We start from the raw sequence: 25,670 nt of genomic DNA, 5'->3' as shown, positions 1-25,670 counted from the left end.
CTGTGTGCGATTAGCTCATTCCACAGCCCAAATGTTTGAGTTTAATTTACCCCCAGTTTTGAACAAAGTGAAGCAAGGCTTGCATAGATGGCACTTAAGCCATTTCTCCTTGGTAGGCAAAGTAGCCACCGTAAAAATGTTAATTCTCCCCTTACAGGTTTCAGGCCATACCATTCATAACAGGCCTCTAATTTACTTGATTATTCCAGTTTGTAATTAACAAATTCATATGGAGCTGTAAGGAACCTAGAATTGCTAGTAGATTCCTGATGGATACTTCTAACTGCAGGTTCCTTGCCTTTAGAATATCACCAGGGACCAGACTGTATCAGACAGATTTTAACAGCATAGCTCCGGCGTGCCAGTAGTTGGTACTGTACGTCTGGGCGTTGACTTTGTTCTCGCCTGGAAGGGACAACGGGACCACATATAAGTGCCACTTCTGTGTGTCAACGCCCGTTCCTTCCTTTCTGCGCATTTGTTCACAACTCAAGAGCTGGTTGCCAACAATTTCCTCTTCAGTTGCCAAGTATTATACTCAAAAAAATATTTTGGGCCCAGTTTGCAGGGGAATCGTGTCCCGTCTGAAAACGACAGGGTTTAAGCCTTGGAGAGTCTTTCGCAAAAGGGTGTCTGTGACAGACCCCCCACGAGGGGTGTCGGGTGTCTAGATTCAGGGCACAACTCAGTCCTGCGAGGAGTGTGCCCTTAAGAACCCAAAGGTTATTTGAGATCATGAAGCAAAGCTGTACGTCACTAAACACACAAAATCCTGTTTGCAGTCAAGGTTCCAGACCTGAAGAAGAGGGTTCGGACCTGTTCCTCCTCTCAGGGCCGTTCCCGTGACAGGTCTTTATGGTCCAAGCCCTCTGATAAATCGAAGAAGCACAAGAAGGCTAAATAAGTTGTCTCAAGTCTACCACTCTGAGAAGTCGTTAGGACATCAGGGTGCCTCTCAGTGTTGTTCCCAGTCGCCTATTAAAGAGCTTATTCTGAAGCCGATCCCGATGCAAGCTAGTGTCCGGGACCATGGGGGATGTCACGGCAGATTGCGGTCTCTAACTAAAGAGGCCATGTTGCACATCTTTAGCATTCTTCCGGCTCTCTCTGGCATACCTGGTAACCTGCAGGATCCATAGAGGCCTCCAGTTGTCTCACTGCCAGCAGGTCTGACCTTGGCGCCATCTATGCCTCTGGTTCTGTCTCTGATGCCGCTCTGACACCAGAGCACACTTTCACTCCAGCACCTAAATTCACACCAGTCCCTTTAACATGGACACCATCTCCGACAGCACCAGAGGAGGGTTCCACCCCAGGTGCTCTTTCCGATTCCAAGCCAAAGTCAGCTTTACCCCAACCAAGTTCACGTCACGAAGTCATACCAATGCACCAAGTCCAAGCTCATTCAGATTCTAACAGAACCATGCCTTTGCTGTGATGCTGCACCCTAGTGCTCCAGTAACTTTTCAGTTCAGACTCTGATCACAGCCAACCAGTCTTTGGAGATGACAAATGAGATGAAGGGGTGCACGTCCTTCCCACACTGTGATGACCATTTATATATGGACTTGCAGGAGACCAGGGGTTTGGACACTAATCCATACACTAGACTGTGTTCTCCCCCTGAACCATCAACAGAGAGGACTACCTTTGTGATTTTAATGAGACAGGCAGTGGTGATATTGCATTTACAAAACTATAGAAGTCAAAACAAACATACTGGCATAGGTGTTGTAACCTCGACAAACTTAATCCGAACCCTTGCCTCCATTTAATGAAGTTATATTCATGAATTTGCTTTGTCGAAGATGATCTTAAAAGCAAATTATGTATATATAATTGTAAGAGATTATTTTGCTAAGAGTGTAAATATCTTATGGGAAGATGGTCTAAGCTTTGTTCCTGTCCTCCAGTGAACAGGCAGGTTGCCAAGCAGCACTGACTTTGTGAAACAGCACCCTACACCAGACGATTTGGTGGTTCAGGCTTCCACTATAATGATGAACTACAACTTATTCCCTACCACTCGCCTCTCCCTCCTCCCCCACCCCCAGAAAGTGAGTCAGAAAAAATCGAAGCATTCAGGGAGTGGATGTTTTCCTTAGCCAGCCTAGTCCTCCAATCTGTTAATACTAGCTGTTTGCTGGGGAGATGTTCCCATGCTTTATGGCACATGGTTGGTGAGAGGTTGGCCGGCAGTTCAATGGAATTTCCGGCCAACCTAGCTCAAACTATCCAGGATGGTGAGGATGCTGCTAAATACACCATCCTGTCAGGGCTGGACACTACTGACTACTTGAACAGCAGTTGTGCAAGCATAGTGCTTCTGCGACTTGCTTGGAGGGGATCCACAGGCTTCTTATGTGACTTGTAGGAAATTGCCAACTTTTGCATGCCTCCCAGATTTTTGCCCTATCTTATTTACTGGCATTAGAACTCTCTGTACTTTACCCCTGCTAACCGGAACTAGATAACCCACTGCCTGTGCATAATGCTGCCACCTTGTGTTGGGTTTGGATGTATACAACTTGTTTTTCTTCTAAAAAAGTATTTTCGAGTCGCGGGACCATGTGACCCCACCTATCTGTCGTATTGCGCTTGAGCATTGGCTCCATTGTTACTTTGCTTTTATCCATATAAAGAGAGATTGGAGCTGGAGCATAGTGAATACGGTAAAGATGGCCATGCATGGCAAAGAAATTAAAGATAACAGAAAAAATATCTGCAACAACCTCTGGCGACCGGGTAGAAGGGTGGGCCCATGTGAACATTCAGCACGACTCAGCGCAAACCGATGCTTAGAGGGTAAATAACATGTTTGATGGAATGTGTGGCTGTATATACACATGCTTTGCGTACTCCTTTCATCTTGTGTGGGGCTTGAATGTGCGCAAATTATTCTTCTAAGAAGTCTTTCGAGTCACGAGGTAAAGTGACTCTGCTCTTGGTGATATTGCGCATGGGAATCAACTCCACTGTTAGATTGTTTTCTTTCTGCTATCTGTTTCGGGCATGTTTTTCAGCGCTCCGTTTGGAGACCTCTTTCAAGCTTTCTTTAGTTCGTTGCTCCCTTCTTAACTCATCACTATTGTTTTTGTTTGCGTTACCTGTTAAAAAATAGAAGCAATCCGTCGTACTTTATCGTCAATTCAACGTTCTCCAGTCGCGGCCTTTCGGGCCTCCCTTATTTGGTCCTTGTTTTCCTATCTCATAGGATTCGATCAGCAATGCAGTTCTGAGGGACCAAACTCTATTTTGGTTCTGTTCCAGTACCCACATAAAGACCATTATCCGGTTTGCAACCTTTGTCTCCCTTCTGACCACAACAAATACATTTTTTAGGTCCGTCTATCTTTTCGATTGTATGAAAACATTGCTGGCCGCCTGGCATGTCTGAAAGAGTTGTAGCACCAAAATCTGGAGGTTACACCGAACATCTTTGACGAACACTATGTTGAACACATGGAGGAGGAACTGCACAAGACTTCGGCAGCAGAGAAAAAGGCCTTTTCCGTTATGGACTCAGCTTTCGGACCTAAGATAGACTCTACAGGCATGCAGTTAGAACCTATGTCCCTGCCCAATTCACTAGGACATTCGGTTTCCACCGAAATGACTGCTCCCGCGCCACCACTGCCATCAGGCCATGGCCGGCACGAGAATCTGCTAAGGATGCTCTGCCCCTGGGCCCAGCACCGAAAGCCAAGTCGAAATGTACTACTTTGAGCTGACCAATCTCAGTGCTGATTAAACCAGTTGCCACATCGGCACTGAGTGCTCACTCTTCCACCTCTGTGGCTCCGACCACTCCGGCACTGAAACAAAAATCAAGTTCAGCACCAAAACTATCCATTTCAGCACCGGAACTGATCCTTGAAACTATGAAGAAGAGTCTCGATCCGAAGCAGAAGTAGTTACATTTTTAGCCTTCTACTGGTTGGATTTTGGTAAAGGTGTGTTTCATCAAAACGTCAGCTTTCGTTTGAGGAGGCCATTGATATATCCATACCGCCTAAGAATCAGAAAAAGGTCAATGCAACCTGTCCTTTGCAGCCACCTTTGCGTCAATACTGTCCACCTCCCCACCATCACCTCCCTCACATTATAGTGACAGAGGACTAATTACTCCACAGGGTTCTCCGACTGTCAACAGCCCACAGATCCATGGGAAAACTATGACATAAACCCTCCTGGGGAGAATGACCCAGACATTTACCAAGCTAAACCATCACCCCCAAGTGATGCAACATCTTTTTAAGAACGTATAGCTAGGGCAGCTGTGTATCATTAAGTCCCCTTGCACAAAGACCCCATAGAGGATGATTTCCTCTTTTGAAACAATCTGCTCTACTACTAGAGCATGTCAGTATCTGCCCGTGCCAAAGGGATGCTCAGACACTCAGATGACCTCTTTAAAGATCCAGTACAAGTAGGCATCATTACACCACGTGTAGATAAGAAATACAAAGCCGCAACCTCGGATCCACCTCACATTAAAGGACAACGTTACCCAGACTCCCTGATGATATCTAATGCATGCAAAAGAACACATTCTCAAACTTCAGCAGATGCCTCTCCACCTGACTGAGTCTAAACTCATTGATGCTTTGGGGAAAAGGGTGGAATCACAGTCAGAACACTTTTGCAACAGGGCTACCTTATGTCTGCCCTACACTTAAAGGGCATTTACTTTCAGATATCAATATATCCAGTTCACCGAAAATACCTCCGGTTCGTCATAGGAACACATTACCAATTCAAAGTGCTTCGATTTGGGGTCACTACTGCTCCCCTATTCATCACCAAATGTCTGGCCGTAGTTGCAGCACATCTACGCAGACAGTATTCATGTATTCCCATATCTGGATGATGGGCTAGTCAAAACCAGTATGCATCAGCTGTGCCTACAACATACTCAGACCACGGGCGGGGAGTACGTGCTCTCTACAGTTATCACGCCTATCTCAGATGATTTGGCATTGGGCAATACATCACAACATTCATCTGTTAGCGGAGCATTTACCAGGGACTGACAATTACTGTGCCGACCTCCTCAGCAGGATGCAGCAACAAGTCCACAAGTGCAAACCGCTCCCTGGATTGGTCCTCCCATGATTTCACAAGTGGAGGTTCCCAGAGATAAACCTCTGCGCAACCGCAGACCACGCAAAATTCCCATACTTTGCCTCCAGGCTCCCACTATCCTAGGATAATGCTGTATGGATGAACTGGTCAGGGATGTTTGCCTATGCTTTTCCACCTCTCCCTCTTCTTCCGTTTGTGGTTTGGAAGCTCAGGCAAACGTCCCTCACCCTCATTGCTCCTACTTGGGCTGGATAACTATGGTTCGCCACACTACTAGAACTTTCTGTGTTGCCACACGAGAAGCTTTCCCTCAATCCAGATCTTCTCACTCAGAACCATGGAGAGGTCAGGCACCCACATCTAAAGGAACTCAACCGTGCGATTTGGTTCCTGAGGTCATAGAGTTCTCTTAACTATATCTCCCACCAGAATGTATGACCTTTCTAAAAGTGGCACTTAAACCTACAGCCAGTGCATATTAAGCTTCAAAGTAGAAAAGATTCCTCTTCTGCTGTTGTAGTAAACACATTGATCCATTTAATGCAACAGTTGAAAACATTGTATGCTATCTACTGCATTTGCAGACTTCAGGACTAGCGTATACTTCAATACCCCTACATCTAGCTGCGCTAGTAGCCTACCTGCAAAATAGACAACATGTATCATTGTTTAAGGAACCAGTTATTAACCACATCCATGCTTATGACGAGCCCAGCTCATCATAAGGCACAGTGGAGCTGTGCTCATGACAAGATGGACTCGTCATAATGGCCGCGGCACTCCCACCGCAATTGATTCCCCGCCTGTGTGGGAGAATCAATCAGTGGGCGGAGTCTTGATGAGCCCAGCTCGTCATGAAAACAGCTCCACTGTGCCTCATGACGAGCTGGGCTCGTCACGAGTACCGCGGCGCTGCGCCCCACCCCTCCCCCCACGCCTTGGGGGAATTATCCCCGCTGCGAAGGGGCTAAGGCATTTATAGAAGACCTTAAATGAGTAATTCCATCCAGGTTTTCCCCCTGCACCTGCTTGGTATCTCAACATTGTACTTACCAGACTTGTGGGTCCGCCATTTGAACCCTCACATAATTGCCCCCTCCAATTCCTGTCTTGTAAGGTAGCCTTTTTAGTAGCCATCACCTCTCTTAGACGAGTGAAGGAGCACCAGGCACTAACATTGGAAGAACCTTTCTTCTAGCTACACAGGGATAGGGTAGTACTTCAAACTAACCCAAAATACCTTCCAAATGTAGTTTCTAGCTTTCACCTAAATCAGTTAGCAAAATTACCGGTCTTCTTTCAACAGCTTGATTCAGTTGCAGAAAGAGCCCTTCATACACCAAGATGTTAAAAGATCTTGAACGTACTATTTTGACAGAATTAAAGAGTTTTGTAAAACTAAACAACTCTTTGTAGCTTTTTGAGCCCCTCACATATAAAAGCTCATATCTAAATCGGGTGTCTCTAGATGGATAATCAAATTCATTAAGACATTTTACATCAGTGCTAAAAGAACTTTGCCCACTCGTCCTGGAGTGCACACTACTAGTAAGATAGAAGCTTCTATGACTTTTCTGGGCACTATATCATTAGCTGAAATGTGTAAAGCAGCTATATGGTCAACCCAACACACTTTTACTAAACATTACTGTGTGGATGTTTTAGCACACCAACAAGCAAATGTAGGACAGGCAGTGCTACATACTCTTTTTCAAACAACTGCAACACCCACAGGTATCCACCTCTTTTTGTAGGGCACTGCTTTATAGTTTATGCAAAGCATGTGTACCAATAGCCACACATGCCATTGAATGGAGTGTTACTTACCCTGTAAGGATTTGTTTGTGGCATGTTGTGTTGAGGATTCACATGCGCCCACCCTCCTCTCCGGAAACCTGTGGTCATTGCAGTATCTACTTACAATATCATATGTATGGTCATCTCTTTAATAACACATACTCGCACTCCATTCTCACCGACTGCGGGAAAACAATCTAACAATGGAGTCAAAAGATTTCTTCGAAGAAAAGCAACTTGCTCATCCTGACCCACCACTAGATGGCAGGAGTATTTAAAGCATGGGAATCTACGGCACTACATGTCACAAACAGATGCTTACAGGGTAAGGAACATAATCCTTTCCATTCGTGGCATGTGTAGCTGAGGATACACATGCTGTGCTTAGACTGAGGAGGTTGCCGAAGACTGGAAAAGTGCATGTAGGGCTGTCTGGCCAACTCTAGCTTGCTGTCTGGCCAGGATATTCACACAGTATTGCTTGGTAAAGGTATGAGAGGTAGACCAGGTAGCTGCTTTGCATATGTCAGCGAGTGGTATATCACCTAAGAAAGTCATAGAAGCTCCTTTCTTCAGAGTGGAATGAGGTCTGGGAGAGATGGGCAGAGTTATTTTAGCTTTGGCATAACAAATCTGTGAGCACTTAATTAGCCAACGTGCAACGCCTGCTTGGAAAGAGCACATCCTTTTTGTGGCTTTGAGTTGGACTAAAACAGCTGTTATGTCTTACGGAAAGGTTTTGTTCTATGTTCTATGATACATTAGCACTCTTGACATCAAGAGCGTGCAGTGCACCTTCTGCTACAGTCTATGGGTATGGAAAGTACCCTGACAGCTCAATTGTCTGGTTAAGATTGAAGCTCAAAACTACATTAGGGAAAAATTTGGGATTGGTTCTGGGAACCACTCTATCCTGATTTCCTTGGAAGAAAGGCTCTTCCAAGGTAAGAACGTGTATTTCAGGGACTCATCTCAGGAAAGTGGTGGCCACAAGAAAAGCCACCTTCCAAGACCAGAATTGCAGTTGGCAACAGGGAAGTGATATTATGTTATGTTATATACAATTGTAGAGCGCATAGCTGCCCCAGCAACGGAGGTCCCAGCGCTAAATCTAACAGAAAGCAGACCGGTGAGGAAGCTAAAGGTTGGAGAAAAGCCACGTCTTGATCATTTTCTTGAAAGCCCAATGGTCTTGCATGCTGCAGGCAGCAAGAGCGCCCCCCTGCTCTAGTCCTGAGCACCGTGAAACAGGCCAAATGCAGGACTGCAGAGCGCAAGTCTCGAGCCGGGACATACAGCGAGCAAATCGTAATGTTAAAACACGATTTACACTATATAAACATAAGTAATACTATTAAAGCAAAAGAGCACAAAAGGACGCAACTTTAGGCGCAAGTTCTATGCCGCCTGTACAATAATTAACCCCCCCAAAAAATCACAGCTACCTCAATATATATACAATAAAGCAAAATACGAAAAAAGCACTCAATTCTAGGCACGCGCTCCATACCACGTGTATGTAACTCAATTATTTCTTATAGCAAATCACACCAATATTGGTCATATCCCTTAATTGCAATCATAATGTGTCCAGAATTACGTGCTTTTTTCGTATTTTACTTTATTGCATATATATTGAGGTAGATACCACCAGAAGCCCCAAACGTGCAATAATTTAATATTGGGTGTATCCCTTAATTGCAATAATAATGTGTCCAGAATTACGTGCTTTTTTTCGTATTTCGCTTTATTGCATATATATTGAGGTAGATACCACAGAAGCCCCAAACATGCAATAATTGGATTTCAAAATAAAATCAACAGTTAGCGCAATGTAATACAACAGATAATCCCGAGTGCGTGTGCCCACAACTCTGACAAGCTGAATGCTGCATGTAAGGCACAAGTCCTATGATGCACACACATGCAACACACCCAAAATAATGTCAGTGTCCCTTACAAATATTTCTTGTAGAAAAGCACACTAATATTGTGCGTATCCCTTCATTGCAATAATATGTGGCCAGCGAAAGCTTCTTAAAAAAAGAAACAAAATTTGCACAATAGCAAAGAAAAAATACACCCAAAACGCGTCGTAAACAAAGATAAACTGTAGACAAGGCTACAACACTATACGTTTACATATACGTACAAAATAAATTAACAGGTAGCGCGATGTAAAGTTAAAGATTGTAACTTAAATATTACCCAATAGGAAGTTATTCCCGACAAAAATAAAAAAGTAAGCTTACCTTTTGTTTCGATCTATGCGCACATAAGTAAATGTTTGGGAACTGGAAAAAAGTTTACATTTTTGAACGCATATTCCATAATTTAGTTGCGCTTCAAAATGAGGCCGATCACATTTTTAGAAGCAAACCACGCTAATATTGTGCATATTTATTTATTTATTTCCCTTAATTTCAATAATATGTCACCAGCCATTAAAAAGTAAGTTTACCTTTTGTTTCGATCTATGCGCACATAAATAAATGTTTGGAACTGAAAAAAAAGTGTACATTAATGAACGCATATTCCACAATTTATTTGCGCTTCAAAACGACGCTGATCACATTTTTAGGAGCAAATCACACTAATATTGTGCGCAATAGCAAACAAAAATAAACACACCCAAAACGCATCGTAAACCAATAAAGATCAATTGTAGACAAGGCAACAACACCGTACCTTTACATATACATAAGTCAATGCGCTGACACAAATGCAAACAAACCAAGCACAAGCAAACCAAGATGGCTTCGCCTTGTCCACATGGGCCGTCCAGAAAGTGGACAAGGCGTTAACCTAAAAGCCCAGTTTTCAATCACACGTCACTGTTTAACATAAACGATGACACGCGCCAATTGAAATCAAGGGTGTGCTTTTAAGCAAGCTTGGAAAGTGTATCGATAGCAAAAGGCACACGCATGGCGAGAGCAGCGCATGCGCTGCTAACGTCAGGCGAGACCTAAAAAGGGTGAGCAGCGACTTGGAAAGACCGATCGGCCAAGAAGGACGAGAAACAGGCCAGGGTCTTGCCATTGACCCTGATCTCCTCTAGCCGATGTAGCAGGATCATATGGCAGACCGTGTCAAAGGCTGCGCTAGATCCAGCAGGATCAGTGCCGAGGTTCTGCCTCATCCTAGGTGGACCGTAACTGCTCCGTGACTGCAAGTAGTGCCGATTCAGTGCTATGTCTAGGACGGAAGCAGTTTTGTGACATATCTAGGATAGAATTTGCTTCCAGGTAATGAGTCAGGATGGTGTTGACATAGGACTCCATGATTTTAGCAAGATATGGGAGCAGACATATTGGACAAAAGTTTTCCGGCAGAGACGCATCCAGCGTAGGTTTTTTTTAACAGAGGGTTAACTGGCATGTTTCCAAGACTTCGGGATCACCGCCACTGACAGTGACTTATTGATCAGCTCCGATAGGAGGCAGTTGTGGCATTTTCTAAAGATGTCTGGTTTTAGAATCTATTGTGCCACTTGTTGTGTTCTTTTGAATTTAGAAATTATTGTGTCAATTGCTGTGTACTTTTAATTTTGTGATTTTTGTTTTAATAATATTGTCCAGATTTAGTCCATATTGTATATGGAAATAAGTCTTTTTTAACAAAACATGTATTTTACAATGTAATTGTGTTAATAAATGAGCAGAACTATAGTTGTTTTTGTGTTGCCTTCTCTAGTTGTCATTGTATAGACAAGATTATATAATTGCCTAGGTTGGTATTTCGCAAATATATTGGTTTTAGGGGGTCGTCAGGGGATCCTGAATTTACCTTAGCCGACAGGGCCTCCATGTCTTTTGAGGACATGGGCAGGAAATCCTGGAGGGAGTGACACGAAGCGTCCGTAATTAATTCTCCCAAAGATTGAAGAGACCCTTCCACAGGCAGAATGCGCTGTAGATGCGTTCCTCCTTACTAATAAAAAATTTAGCCAGTGTCTCACATTGTGAGTTGGAGGATATGGTGCTATTAGCAGCAGGCAGGGGTTTTACCATTTATTTCATAAGGTCAAAAATGGTTTTGGTTGGATTGCTGCTAGTAGTGATCATGTTACCATAGAATATTGCCTTGGTCTTCCGGACCAGCTTATGGTATGCTTTAACTGCGTTCCTATAGATTGTCTTTGCTGTGGGATCGTAGGAACTTCTCCAGGCCCATTCTAGGATCTTACATTTTTTCTTTTTCGCAATCAGAACTCATCGCACCATGCTTGGTTTTGAGTACACTTGGTATGGGTCATTGTTGCCGGGATACAGCAATCTAATGCTTTATTGACCCATACCCGAGAGGCGGCACCTGCTGCCTCTAAATCTATTGGCCATTTTGGGCGATGAGAGTTTAGAGTGGCTGTAAAGGTAGTTGGGTCTAATTTGTCCCATGGGCGCTTCATTGAAGGCGGGCGAGAAGATTGCAGTGGGGGGCCTTCTAAACAAAGTCGTAGAGAGATGAGGGAATGATCCGTCCAGAGCATACAGAGGGGTGCAAAAGGAGGGCCCATGAGTCTAGTGAGGACTATGGTAAGGTTCCAGACAGGAGAACGACCTGAGAAGGCCCTTAAAAAGACCACTCTAGGGTCTTCTGGGCACAGTCCCCCTAAATCTCCTCCAAGCAAAGAAAAGGAGAGCAAGGGCCATGCTGCAGGGGTAAAACATACAAAGAGGACAAGCTCAGAGCCCTCAAAATCACCCCCTGAAGTCAAACGTTCCTTCAAGAAGCCGGCCTCTACACCTCTTGAGGGAAAATTGGAAAAATCTGCATCGTCGGGAGCGTCGACGGGGAAAATGGCATCGCCGTCGACGAAAACTGAGGTAAAACTTTATATCTAAAGCTATATCTCCGTCGACTGTGGCACCGTTGACCGCAGTGTCGACGCCGAGATCTTTGACGACAGCATCGACGACGACGGTTACAACAGCTACAACAGCTACGACCACTTCGTCGACTACAACGAAGACGACAATAACAGCAGCGTCGACGGCAGCATCGACGACAACAGTTTTGTTGGCAGTTTCGACAGCGATCTCGTCGACGAGCTCGACGGCGATCTCGTCGACGGGCTCGTCAACGAGAGAAAAAAAAACCTGAAAAACGGGAATTTGCCAGGAAGAGGCGAATTACCCCAGAATGTACTTCTCCAAGTAAAATGACACCTCTGGTACCATCCCACCTGTTAGAGGGAGAAAAGTCAGAGGAGGAGGATGATGGCAACCCTTTTGGCTACGCCAGTAGTCCGTCGCAGTTGCATGTAAAGTGCCAAGAGGATGACTCGGAGGACGAATATGAGGGGTATCAGGATCGTCCCCAGCAACACTATCGTCAGGACTATCCGGAGGAGATGGTGAGCGTTCAGTCTTCATTACTAACGGATCTGCAGTTTATGTTGGAGGATTATAAAAAGAGGCATCCTGTGCCTCATACCGCTCAGGAAATACCAGTGGCTACGCCTCACCCACGTTCTATTCCAAGTACGCCAGTGTGAAGGCGAGAGGTTTTACCAGAGCCCTTGCCTAGATCACCACTACCAAGGTCTCAACAAGAACCAGTGACCACTGATGAGGAACAAGAGGAGGGAGAGATAACGGACCCCAGCAGGGAGTGGGACGATTATCTCATTCTGTCGCCTTCATCTCCTTCACCGAAACCTGTTGATTCCCCACGGGAGGACATCGAGGGGTTTCATAATTTAATGGAGAGAGCTACAAACAGATTTGCACTCACCATGTCATCTGACAAGATGGAGTGTTTCTTGTACGATTTCAAGGATCCATACCGCAAGGCAGTTCGGTCTCTTCCGATTGTCATTCATCTATGGAAAGAGGGCCTAAAGGTCATGGAGACGGAGGCGACGGTGACTCCAGTGCTCACCAGACTGGACAAGAAATATAAAGCGCCTTTCGATGCTCCAGCTTGTCTACTAGGCCACCCTAAGCCGGACTCAGTTATAACCCAGGCGGCTCAGCAGAAATAGAGGAATCCATCAGCTCCTATTACGACGCCTCCCGACAGAGAGGGTAGGCGTTTGGATAACGCGGGGAAGAGATTTTCCTCCATGTCTGCCCTTCTAGTTAAGGCGGCGAATACCCTGGCCATTCTAGGCAGGTACGATAGGCAGATGTGGTGTGACCTCTCGCCTTTCATAGCCGCATTCCAGAAGCTGATAGACAGAAGGCCAAGAAGATTCTCCAAGAAGGAGAAAGGACTTCTGCTGAAGTCATTGATTGTGCGATGGACATCACGACCACAGCCTTCAGGTCTTTGAGAGGAGCGGCCGTCCTACGCCAGCAAGGATGGCTGAGAGCAACAGCGTTTAGGCCTGAGGTCCAGAATAAAATCTTGGATCTTCCCTGCAATGGAGAGGATTTATTTGGAAAACATTTCGATGAGGCACTGCAAAGTATCAAAAAAGATACCAACACTGCAAAATCACTAGGAACGCTGCAATATCGGAAGGTTATGTTCGAGGCATATGGGCTGCAGATGGTACATTTATGAATAGATCGCCATCTGGTGTTGGGCTCGGATGATTGCACTTGTTTTTCTTCTGGAGAAGTCTTTGTCGTCATCGATGACTCCTCCTCTTGGTGTTAGTGCGCATGGGCATCGGCTCCATCCTTAGATTGTTTTTTTTCCGCCATCGGGTTCGGATGAGGATCGAAGCGCTCCGGACCGACTTCGATAAAGAAGGTTATATTCGGCGCGTAACCCTTTCCAATTCGACGGTATTGTTATCGAACGCGACTTCACTTCCATCTCGACGCGTTTCGAAGAACGACGACTACGAGAAGACCAGCTCGACGTAGTCCAGCCCGGAGTCCATGGAAAGGACTCCATTCAAAAAATGTCCAACGTGTGGTGCTAAGTTCCCACACAAGGACCTACACGAGGTGTGCAACCTCTGCTTGTCCCCTGAACACGAATCCAGGGACTGTGAGGCCTGTGCAGCATTTTCCTCAAAATCGACGATTAGAAACCGTTGAGCCCGAAGACACGAGGTATCGAGAATGCAGTCACAAGCAATCCCGGAGCTGTTCGAGGACCAGCACCCAGAAGAGGAGGAAGAGGAGGTCGACGAAGCGGGGTCAGAAGCGGACGAGTCCGACGTCGAGGAAATCGACGTCCAGCAAACCGTGAGTGACGACGTCCCTTTACCAAAGAACAGACCCCGCACGGTGTCGACCCCGCCCTCGAGCCCGGTCAGACAACCAAAAAAAGTTTCCGACGCCCCGCCTTCGGGCCCGGCAACGAAACCGAAACACTCGGTCTCCCATCATGGTGGTTCCGATAAACGACCCACATCGACACCGAAGCTCCCTGTCAAGGAAAGCTCGAAGTCGAAACAGTCCATGTCGACACTGAAACACGTTTCGACGTCGAAAACACCCTCGACAACGAGGACATCCTCGACGCCGAAAACATCGGATCCGAATAAAATCTCGGTGCCGAAAATACAAATGGACAGTCAGAAGAAAAAACACCTTTCGGACCCGAAAACTGCGGTACTGACACAGGAATATAAAACCGATCCTAAACAAAAGACTCTGTTTATTGATCCACAAACTGGCAAGGTAGTCACAGAACTACCTAAAAAGAGGAAGAATGAACAGTCGGACGAAAAAACTCCTCCGAAGAAGAGAACAATGGGGACAAATACAACTCCCCCCCCCTTCTCCACAACCTAGAGACACACCCTCTTCTCCTCTTCCTCACAATAGGCCAACTATTCCTCCCACACGACCATCTACACCTACAACAGATGTAGAAAGTGACACAGGGGAGGGAGAACATCCTGGGGATGATGAAGACACAATCCCAGAGGAAGCAGACCCATGGGAACAGTAGAATGTAGGGTCAGATAACGATAACGACCCTGAATTGTATCCGTCAAAACCTTCACCTCCTGATGATACTGGTTTTGCGCAACTCATTAATAGAGCAGCAAAATACCACAAGGTAGAGCTACATGCAGAACCTCAAATAAATAAATAATAAATAAATCCACATTTGTAAAGCGCACAATCACCCGCAAGGGTCTCTAGGCGCTGGGGGCCGTTGGGAAGATTAAGCAAGCTATTGCCCAGAGTCACATGGTGCTGGGCTAACCTGCCACCGGCGCCGGGGATCGAACCGTGATCCCCAGATTCCAGCATCAGTCGCCCTGGCCGTAGAGGATTTCTTATTAGAAACACTACCTGCTGCACAAAGAACATCAGGAACACTACCAATGCTTAAGGGCCTTCTCAATCACACATCAGAGATATTCAAAGACCCGGTGAGGGCTAGGGTACTGAACCCAAGAATTGATAAGAAATATAGAGCAGCTCCAAAAGACCCAATATTCATTAAAGGACAAATTCCTATAGACTCACTAGTGGTCACAAACGCTCGTAAGAGAGCAAACTCTTTATCTACAGGAGAAGCTCCACCTCCTGACAAAGAGTCTAAGCTAATAGATGCCTCTGGCAAGAGAGTAGCATCTCAAGCGGCAAACAGCTGGCGCATAGATAATACACAAGCACTACTTGCAAGGTATGACAGAGCGCATTATGATGAATTAGAAAAACTCATCACACATCTCCCTAAAGAACATCAAAAGAGGGCAGATCAACTCATACAGGAAGGGAAGTTAATTACTAACACTTCAATCAAGTGCGCCCTAGACGCGGCAGACACTGCAGCAAGATCTATAAACACAAGCATCATGTTAAGGAGACATGCATGGCTTAGGGTTTCAGGGTTCAAACAAGAGGTACAAACATCATTACTGAACCAACCTTTTGATGAGAAAACACTTTTCGGCACAAGGACAGATGAGGCCTTAGAAAAGATGAAAAAGGATACGGAAACGGCTAAATCAATGGGAGCATTGCAACAGCCGACACAAAGAGGTTCCTTTCGTAGGTCCACCTATAGAGGAGGATCCAAAAATACAGGTACAAGCCAGCAACAAACCTCTTTTACACCTACATCACCCAGAGGTAATTCTAGAGGTGGTTACAGAGGTAACAACAACAAGGGTAGAGGTCGTGGAAACAACAACAACAGCAACTCTCCAACCCCAAAGCAGTGACTTCATACAGCTCCCCCCAGACCATATAACACCGGTCGGGGGACGCCTATCACAGTTCCTACCTGTCTGGGAAAACATCACATCAGACAGGTGGGTGAGACAAATTATCCAACATGGTTATTGCCTAGAACTCACAGCTACCCCACCAAACATCCCCCCCAAACAGCGTCCAATGAAACAAGATCACCTGACACTGTTAAAACAAGAAGTACTATCCCTGCTAGAAAAGCATGCCATAGAGAAGGTTCCACAGTACCAACAAGGAACAGGAGTATACTCCCTATACTTCCTAATTCCCAAAAAGGACGGGTCTCTAAGGCCAATACTGGACCTAAGACCTCTCAACGCATACATAAATTCGGAACATTTCCACATGGTCACGCTCCAACAAGTACTTCCTTTACTGAAGAAAGGGGACTTTCTTTCTACACTGGATCTAAAAGACGCTTACTTTCATATCCCGATTCACAAAGCCCACAGGAAATACCTCAGGTTTGTGGTAGAAGGACAACATTATCAGTTCAAGGTCCTTCCGTTTGGTGTCACAACGGCACCAAGGGTGTTCACAAAATGCCTAGCAGTGGTGGCAGCTCACCTAAGAAGACAACAAATACATGTCTTCCCCTACTTGGACGACTGGCTAATAAAGGCCAAGTCACAAGAGGAATGTCTTCAGAACACACAAAAGACAATTCAGCTGCTACACCAGCTAGGGTTCACGGTGAACTACACAAAGTCACACCTGCAACCAAGCAAGGTTCAACAATATCTGGGGGCTACTATAGACACAGAAAAAGCCAAAGTATACCCCAATCCAGTCAGGATCCAAACAATGCTTACTATCATTCAAAGATTCCAGCCACAACACTCACTAACAGCAAGAGTGTTCATGCAGCTATTAGGGATGATGTCATCCTGCATACTGCTAATACCATATGCCAAACTACAAATGCGTCCGCTACAAGAATGTTTAGCGACACAGTGGAATCAGGCTCAAGGACAGATTACAGATCTGGTGTTGGTAGACGACCGCACACACCGCTCTCTGAAGTGGTGGAACACAACAAACATTGCAAAGGGACGGTCGTTCCTAGAACCAATTCCACAGGTGACAATAACAGCGGACGCATCGCTCACGGGATGGGGAGCACATATGGAGAAATACACAGTACAAGGAAGGTGGAATGTGCAGGAAAGAAGACTGCACATCAATCATCTAGAACTACTAGCAGTGTTTCTAGCATTGAAAGCCTTCCAAATACATGTTACCAACAAAGCAGTCCTGATCAGAACAGACAACATGACAGCAATGTATTATATTCAAAAACAGGGGGGGACGCACTCTCTCCAACTATCCAGATTAGCACAGGAAATTTGGAGATGGGCCATTCCTCAAAACATCTATCTGTTAGCCGAACACCTACCAGGAGTCCAAAACCAGATAGCAGACATCTTAAGCAGACAGTCGGAACAAATACACGAATGGGAACTGCACCAACAAATACTGCAGCCATTCTTCCAAAGATGGGGACAACCAGAGATAGACCTCTTTGCCACTCATCAGAACGCAAAATGCCAAAGCTTCGCGTCCAGGTACCCACACCACCTGTCGCAGGGCAATGCGTTATGGATAAATTGGTCCAACAAATTTGCATACGCTTTTCCCCCTCTCCCACTAATCCCATTAGTGGTCAGAAAGCTGCAACAACACTCAATGACCATGATACTAGTAGCACCCACGTGGGCACGACAACCGTGGTTCACCACGCTCCTGCAACTCTCACAAGTGCCACACCAAAAGCTAAGAATTCTACCCATGCACCTTACACAGAACCATGGAGAAATAATGCACCCAGATCCCACACAACTGAACCTAGCGATCTGGCTCCTGAAATCCTAGAATTTGGGTACTTAGATCTACCCCCAAATTGCATGGAGATAATTAAACAAGCGAGACGTCCCACCACCAGAGCATGCTATGCAGCTAAGTGGAAGAGGTTTGCTATACACTGTACCACTAATAATATCAACCCTCTGGACGTATCAACAAGGGAGATTATTTGCTACTTACTACACTTACAGCAATGTAATCTCGCGTACACATCTATCAGAGTACATCTAGCAGCTATAGCAGCGTACCTACAAAACAGGCAGCATATATCCCTGTTCAGAGTGCCAGCGATAAAAGCCTTTATGGAAGGCCTTAAAAGAGTCATTCCACCAAGATTACCACCTACCCCGGTCTGGAACCTCAACGTAGTACTCACCAGACTAATGGGACCACCTTTCGAACCTATGCATAGGTGCGAGATACAATTCCTTACATGGAAGGTGGCTTTCCTTATAGCCATTACCTCACTCAGGAGAGTAAGTGAATTACAGGCATTGACAATACAAGAACCATTCCTACAGTTGCACCAGAATAAAGTGGTTCTTAGAACAAACCCAAAATTCTTGCCTAAAGTAATTTCAGCATTCCACATCAACCAGCCGGTGGAACTACCAGTCTTTTTTCCAAAGCCACAGACGGTAGCAGAAAGGGCCCTACATACACTAGATGTCAAAAGAGCCATTTTGTACTACATAGAAAGGACACAAAACTTCAGGAAAACTAAACAACTATTTGTAGCATTTTCCCCAACACATAAGGGCAATCCTATCTCTAAAGCGGGCATCGCTAGATGGATTGTAAGATGTATACAAATATGTTACATTAAAGCAAAGAGAACATTAACTGTTCCTCCTAGAGCTCATTCTACACGGAAGCTAGGAGCATCTATGGCATTCTTAGGGAACATTCCCCTAGATGACATATGTAGAGCAGCAACTTGGTCTACACCACATACATTCACAAAGCACTACTGTGTTGATGTGCAGGCTACACAACAAGCCAGAGTGGGCCAAGCTGTATTAAAAACTCTATTTCAAACAGTTGCGACAGACACTGGTGACCACCGCTAGGGAGGTAACTGCTGTACAATCTATTCATAAATGTACCATCTGCAGCCCATATGCCTCGAACGGAATATGCTACTTACCAGTATGCATCTGTTCTTGGCATAGAGGGCTGCAGAGTGGTACATGCCCTCCCTGCCTCCCCGGAAACCTGTGTCTGTCCCAACATTATCTTATTTAGATACACTTACATGGGCATATCTTTATGTATTCTACTACACTACTCCATCTAACCCTACTATGGCAAAACAATCTAAGGATGGAGCCGATGCCCATGCGCACTAACACCAAGAGGAGTCATCATCGATGACGACAAAGACTTCTCCAGAAGAAAAACAAGTGCAATCATCCGAGCCCAACACCAGATGGCGATCTATTCATAAATGTACCACTCTGCAGCCCTCTATGCCAAGAACAGATGCATACTGGTAAGTAGCATATTCCTTTTCGAGGCTCTAGAGGTAGGATACCAGCAAGGCAGATACACTTCTTACTCCACCTCATCTCGACCCTACCGTCAGCAGTATACGCAACGTCAAACAGGAGGCTACACAAAATCTACTCCTAGAGGTAGAGAAGGTCGTCAGGGGAAGGACAACACCCGACGACAATGACAACCTTCAAGATCCGGCTACACCGATCCCTCTTACGTCACATGTTCCACTGGGTGGAAAAATTGCTTATCATCTCCAAAATTGGCAAGAAATAACTACAGACCAATGGGTCCTCAACATAATACACTTCGGACACACTTTAGAAGTTCTACAAATGCCCCCTTGTACACCGCCGAAACATCAAGAGGTCAAGCACTTACATCAGATGCGTCAGGAGATTCGGACAATGCTCCGAAAGAGATCAATAGAACCGGTACCGAACTCTCAGAGGGGAAGGAGATTTTATTCCCAGTTTTCTCTAGTCAAGAAAAACGTTCTCCAATGATGTCCTATCTTGGACCTCAGATCCCTAAACACCTATCTCAAGAAACAATCTTTCAGGATGGTTTCCCTTCAAGACATTTTGCTGCTCTTAGACCCAGGGGATCACCTGACCACATTAGACCTACAGGATGCGTACTTTCACATCCCCATCCATCCTTCCCACAGGCAGTACCTTCGGTTCGTGGTAGCCGGAGAACATTACCAATTAAAGGTACTGCTGTTCGGCCTGAAATCAGCCCCAAGAATTTTTATTAAATGTTTGGCTCCAGTGGCAGCTGTCCTAAGGAAACAGAAACACCCAAGTATTTCCTTACCTCGACGACTGGTTGGTCAAAGCGCCATCAGCAGCATCAGCCCGGTCGTCAACAGCGGCTTGTGTGGAGTTGTTCACCAGGTTAGGTCTGACTTTAAACAAAGAAAAGTCATCCATTCAGCCGATACAAAACATCACCTTCTTGGGAGCAATACTAGACATAGAGGTAAACAAAGCGTTCCCCTCCAAGGAAAGGCAGCTGAGAATAATATCTCTATCCCAGAACTTTACAAGAAATAAGTGTCTTTCAGTACGCAAGTACAAGTCATTACTGGAAACGATGTCATCTTGCATTCCCCTCGAACCTTTCTGCAGATTAAGGATGGGTCCGTTGCAGGAGCAACTGGATCTTCAATGGCATCAAGCAGAGGGATCCTTTGACGACGTAGTCAAGGTAACGCGGACCATGATCCAAGCGGCAACATGGTGGATCCAAGAGCGGAACGTCTCACAGCGTCTTTCATTCCTTACAGAGCCAGCCCCACTGGTAATTACTACAGATGCGTCCCTAGAAGGCTGGGGAGCATTCCTTCGGGACCTCCAAGTCAGCGGTCGCTGGAAGTTGCACGAACAGAAAAAGCACATCAACTTATTGGAACTCAGAGCCGTCCGCTTAGCATTGCTGGCGTTCCTACCAAGGATACAAGGATCAGCTGTACTAGTAAGAACGGACAACAAAACAACGATGCACTACTTGAACAAGCAGGAGGGTACAAGATCACTCTCCCTGTCTCGGAAGCCCAGAAGGTATGGGACGGGCGCTGCAACACAAGATATCCATTACAGCAGAACATCTTCCAGGGGACCAGAACGTCAAAGCAGATACTCTCAGCAGGCTCAAATCCACCTGCCACGAGTGGGGGATCGACCAAGGGATTCTAGACCGCATCTTCCAAAGATGGGGAAACCGACTGTAGGCCTCTTTGCAACAGCAGAGAACAAGAAATGCTGGTTCTTCGCAAGCTGGCTTCCCCAACGAGGATCTTGTGGGAATGCGTTTTTGATGGCATGGTCAGGCGTCTTTGCCTACGCCTTTCCTCCAATTCCCCTCCTGCCATGCATTCTTATGAAAATTAAGAAAAAGCCGTGCAAGATTGCAAGATAATCCTGATAGCCCCTTGGTGGCCCAGGCAACACTGGTTCACGGAGCTTCTGCTACTTTCGGGGATCCACCGATTCGCCACCAGCCAATACCGTCACTCTTGACGATGATCCCGAGATCACTGCACTTAGTGGCCTGGCTCCTGAACACTGCGAATTTCAACATCTGAAGATTTCAGTGGAGTGCAGAGACACCCTATCGAGGGCCAGAGCAGATAGTACAAACAAAACATCCAGGATGAAATGGAAGAGATTCTGCTTTAGGTGCAAAAGATGTAACATTCATCCTCTGAATGCGGCAGCACATGAGATTATTCCATACATTTTAGTTTTGGCAAAGCGTGGTTTGGCGCATGCATCTATAAAGGTACATCTAGCTGCAATATCACGCTACAGAAGGATTTCCTTAGGACCATCTCTGTGGTCAGCAAGAGTCATCAAACAATTCATGAAGGTATGGTTCCGGGTTTTTCCTCCAGGAAAGCCTCCACCACCTCTCTGGCAGTTGAACATTGTTCTTTCTCAATTAATAAAACAGCCCTTCGAGCCAATACACAGGGCAGATCTTAAATTCCTTTTGTGGAAAGTGGTACTTCTCATTGCGCTCACCTCAGCCAGGAGAGTGAGGGAATTGCAGGCTCACACTATTCAAGACCCTTTCTTACAATTTAAGGAGGAAAGAATGATACTCAGAACTAATGCGAAATTTATTCCAAAAGTACCACCTGACTTTCATTTGAATGAGCCACTAATTCTCAAACTGTTCTTTCCTCAACCAACAACAGCGGCGGAAAGAGCTCTCCCCTCGCTGGATGTCCAACACTTTCTCAATTTCTATATACAAAAGACTAGACCCTTCTGCAAGTTTTCACAACTTTTTGTCGCCCTCAGCGCACCCAGGAAGGGCTTCCCTTTGTCAAAAAGAGCAATTGCCAGATGGATTTCCAGTGCGATAGAGTATTGTCATCAGGCAGCTTGAAAGCCTCTGAATGCACAAGTCCGTGCCCATTCTACAAGAGCAGTGTCCACTTCCACTGCTTTGTTTGCGGGAGTACCAATGCAGGATATCTGCAGGGCAGCGGCCTGGAAGAGTACACACACCTTCACCAGGCATTACTGCTTGGATGCAGCCTCAGAGAGAGATGTGGCGGTGGGAGAAGCGGTGCTGAGAAACCTTATCCAGTAACGGTGAGCCCTTTTTTTCATCCCTCCGTCCTTTTCCTTGTTACAAATGCACAGTTCGAGGCATGTGGGCTGCTGGATTCATATCTTAGCATAGATCGCCACCTAGTGTTGGGTCCGGATGTTTGCACCTTGTTGTCCTGGAAGAGACTTCGAAGTATCACGAGGTAGGTGACTCCTCCCCTGGACTACAGTGCGCATGGGCATCTTCTCCATCCTTAGATTGTTTTTTTTCCGCCATTGGGTTCGGATGCTATTCCTAAACTCCAACTTCGGAACCGAAACTTTTCAACTATCTAAGGCCAAACTGTATATTGACCCAGACACAGCACGGGTAACAGATTACCACAGGAAGAAGAGACCTTTGTACTTCTTCCCCTGTTCCTCCATAGAAGAAAGTCATTGCAACATCCCCATCAAGGCCTTTCACTCCTCGTCCTTTCTTTCCCAACATGCCTTTTGTGCCTTACTCTCCTGCATCACGTTATGATGAGACAGAAAACATAGAGGAAGATCCTCAAGATACTTTTGTAGAACCTGAGGATCAGGATATACAAGATAACACATGGGATGACCAGAATGATCCTTATGATACATACGTGCCACAACCCATCCCTCACACCTCTACATATCCTACAAAGCCGTTGCCTACTGACGACACCATTGTCTTTAACCAACTAGTGGAGGGCAACTAAATATCATAATGTAGACATGCACACTGACCCAATAGAGGAGGATTTCCTATTTGACACTTTTCCAACTTCAGAACAAAGTGTACGTACACTTCCTATGTTAAAAGGGGTACTAAAGCACGCACCAGACATATTTAAAGACCCAGCCAGAGCGCGTGTCCCCAATCAAAGAATTGAGAAAAAGTATAAAGCAGCCCCTACAGACCCTGCTTATATTAAGTCACAATTGCCTTTAGACTCATTAGTTGTAGCAAACTCTTGAAAGCGAGCTAATTCACAAACAACAGGAGATGCTCCCCCCTCCTGACAAGGAGTCAAAGATATTGGAAGCATCAGGCAAAAGAGTGGCATCCCAAGCGGCAAATACTTGGAGTATTGCAAACACACAGGCTCCATTAGCACGATACGATAGAGCACATTATGATCAGCTGGAGGGTTTACTACAACACCTGCCAGAACCTTTTAAAGCTAAAGCTGACGACCTTATACAAGAAGGCAAATTTATCACAAATGCTTCCATTAAATGTGCACTTGACGCAGCTGACACAGCAGCCAGATCCATCAACACTGGCGTATTACTACGCCGGCATGCGTGGCTACGCATTTCCGGATTTAAGAATGAAGTGCAATCAACTATCCTCAACCAGCCAGTTAACCAAGAATTTTTGTTTGGCCCTGCAGTAGATACCATCTTAGAAAAGATGAAAAAAGATACTGATACTGCTAAGTCTATGGGCGCACTTCAGTTTCAGCAATCTAGAGGTTCCTTCCGCCGCTCCTCCTTTCAAGGCTTAGGTAGAGGCAACACATCCCAAACTTCCTCTACATTCAACAGTAATACCCAGAGCACTTTTAATAAAGGCTCCAACAGAGGAGGTTATAGAGGCAATAATACCAAAGGCAGAGGACGTGGCAGCAACAACACCAGAGCCTCCACCGCCACCAAACAGTGACTTGCTCACACTTCCTCTAGACCACTCAACACCGGTCGGAGGCAGACTAACACAATTCCTACCAGTCTGGAACGCAATTACCACAGACAGGTGGGTGAGACAAATTATCCAGTATGGTTATTGCCTGGAACTCTCTTCTACTCCACCCAACATACCACCCAAACGCCGTCCAAAGTACACATCACGCTGTTACAACAAGAGGTGACATCCATGCTAGAAAAGGGAGCCATAGAGCCAGTCCCTTTTCAACACCAGGGGACAGGAGTATACTCCCTATACTTCCCTCATTCCCAAAAAAGACGGGTCCCTCAGACCAATATTGGACCTCTGAACCAATACATACTCTCAGAGCATTTCCATATGATCACTCTACAACAAGTACTCCCGTTACTCCAGCAAGGCGACTTCCTCGCTACATTAGACCTCAAAGATTCATATTTTCACATACCTATACATCCAGCTCACAGGAAATTCCTCAGGTTCACAATAGAAGGTCACCACTATCAATTCAAAGTTCTCCCCTTCGGGGTCACTACAGCACCAAGGGTTTTCACAAAATGCCTAGCAGTAGTAGCTAAGGAGGTAGGTCCCGGGACGTAGGGTCAGCTGGACCATATGATATATTCGAAAGAACAAAATGCCAACCCCACCACTTTTCAAGTGCTCATAATTCAGAGCCAACAAATCGAACTAGATTCCAGATTTGTTCGGTATGTTTTATTTATACCCTTTACTTGGAAATTTTCAACATTTAAAAACAGTAATCATATGTTTGAGAAAGACACTCAATCTGTAACACTCAACATGTAACAATACAAAAAATCACAAATCCCTAAATGAATTATTTCAACAAACAAAAAATCATATTGTACACCTTTTCTTGTTGAACACTAGCAAACAATTAATCTTTGCACATATTAAAAAAACAATCAATATTTCAACTCAATGATAGAGACAAGTTCAAAGGAGAAAATCGAAGAACACAGACTAATTTGGGACATTAATCAGATTCAGAAATAAATCCTGTGTATTTCATGTTTCTTTCTATTTTGCCGACGCGTTTCGAATCCGTGGTCAAAATACACGGACTCTCATCAGGGCTCAATCAATGGAGTTCTGTAAGGTGTATTCAAAAAAAGAAGAGAAAGAGAGAGCAGCGTGTCGCCAACCATAATTAAATAATGGGTGACCGTACCCCATACCCCTTTGGTCCCTTTCTGTACCTGTTAGTCAATCCGGAGCAATTATCGTGATGATCTTGTCACACCAGCACGTTAGCAAGACATCGTTATCTGCAAGATAACCGTAGACTCAGAATGTGCAGGCATAGTGTGATTCAAGTTGTACACACGTGAACAAGCCCAAAAACAAGGGGGTTCATACCTTGGACAGACGTGAGTGCTTATCCCTATCCCAGTAATTCAGTTTCTATCCCAGTAGTTCAGTTTCTATTGGGTCCTCTGCCGACCTGCAAATGACATACCCAAGTCGCTACATTAGACCCAATGAGGCGGTTCGGATCCCAGATGATGAAAAAGCGTGCTAATTAGCTAAAACGTACCTGGAGGC

The 25,670-nt window shown here is 45.4% G+C and overlaps 1 protein-coding gene across 1 annotated transcript in view; it reads left to right on the top strand.

Moving 5' to 3' along the window:
• The window catches only part of GPAT4 (glycerol-3-phosphate acyltransferase 4), a 289,147-nt gene that overhangs the window by 250,487 nt on the left and 12,990 nt on the right, over positions 1-25,670 (top strand). The gene's annotated exons all lie outside the window — the stretch shown is intronic.

Source organism: Lissotriton helveticus, chromosome 11, assembly GCF_964261635.1.
Source record: "Lissotriton helveticus chromosome 11, aLisHel1.1, whole genome shotgun sequence".
NCBI lineage: Eukaryota > Metazoa > Chordata > Amphibia > Caudata > Salamandridae > Lissotriton > Lissotriton helveticus.
This window is presented reverse-complemented; position numbering and strand designations above follow the sequence as displayed.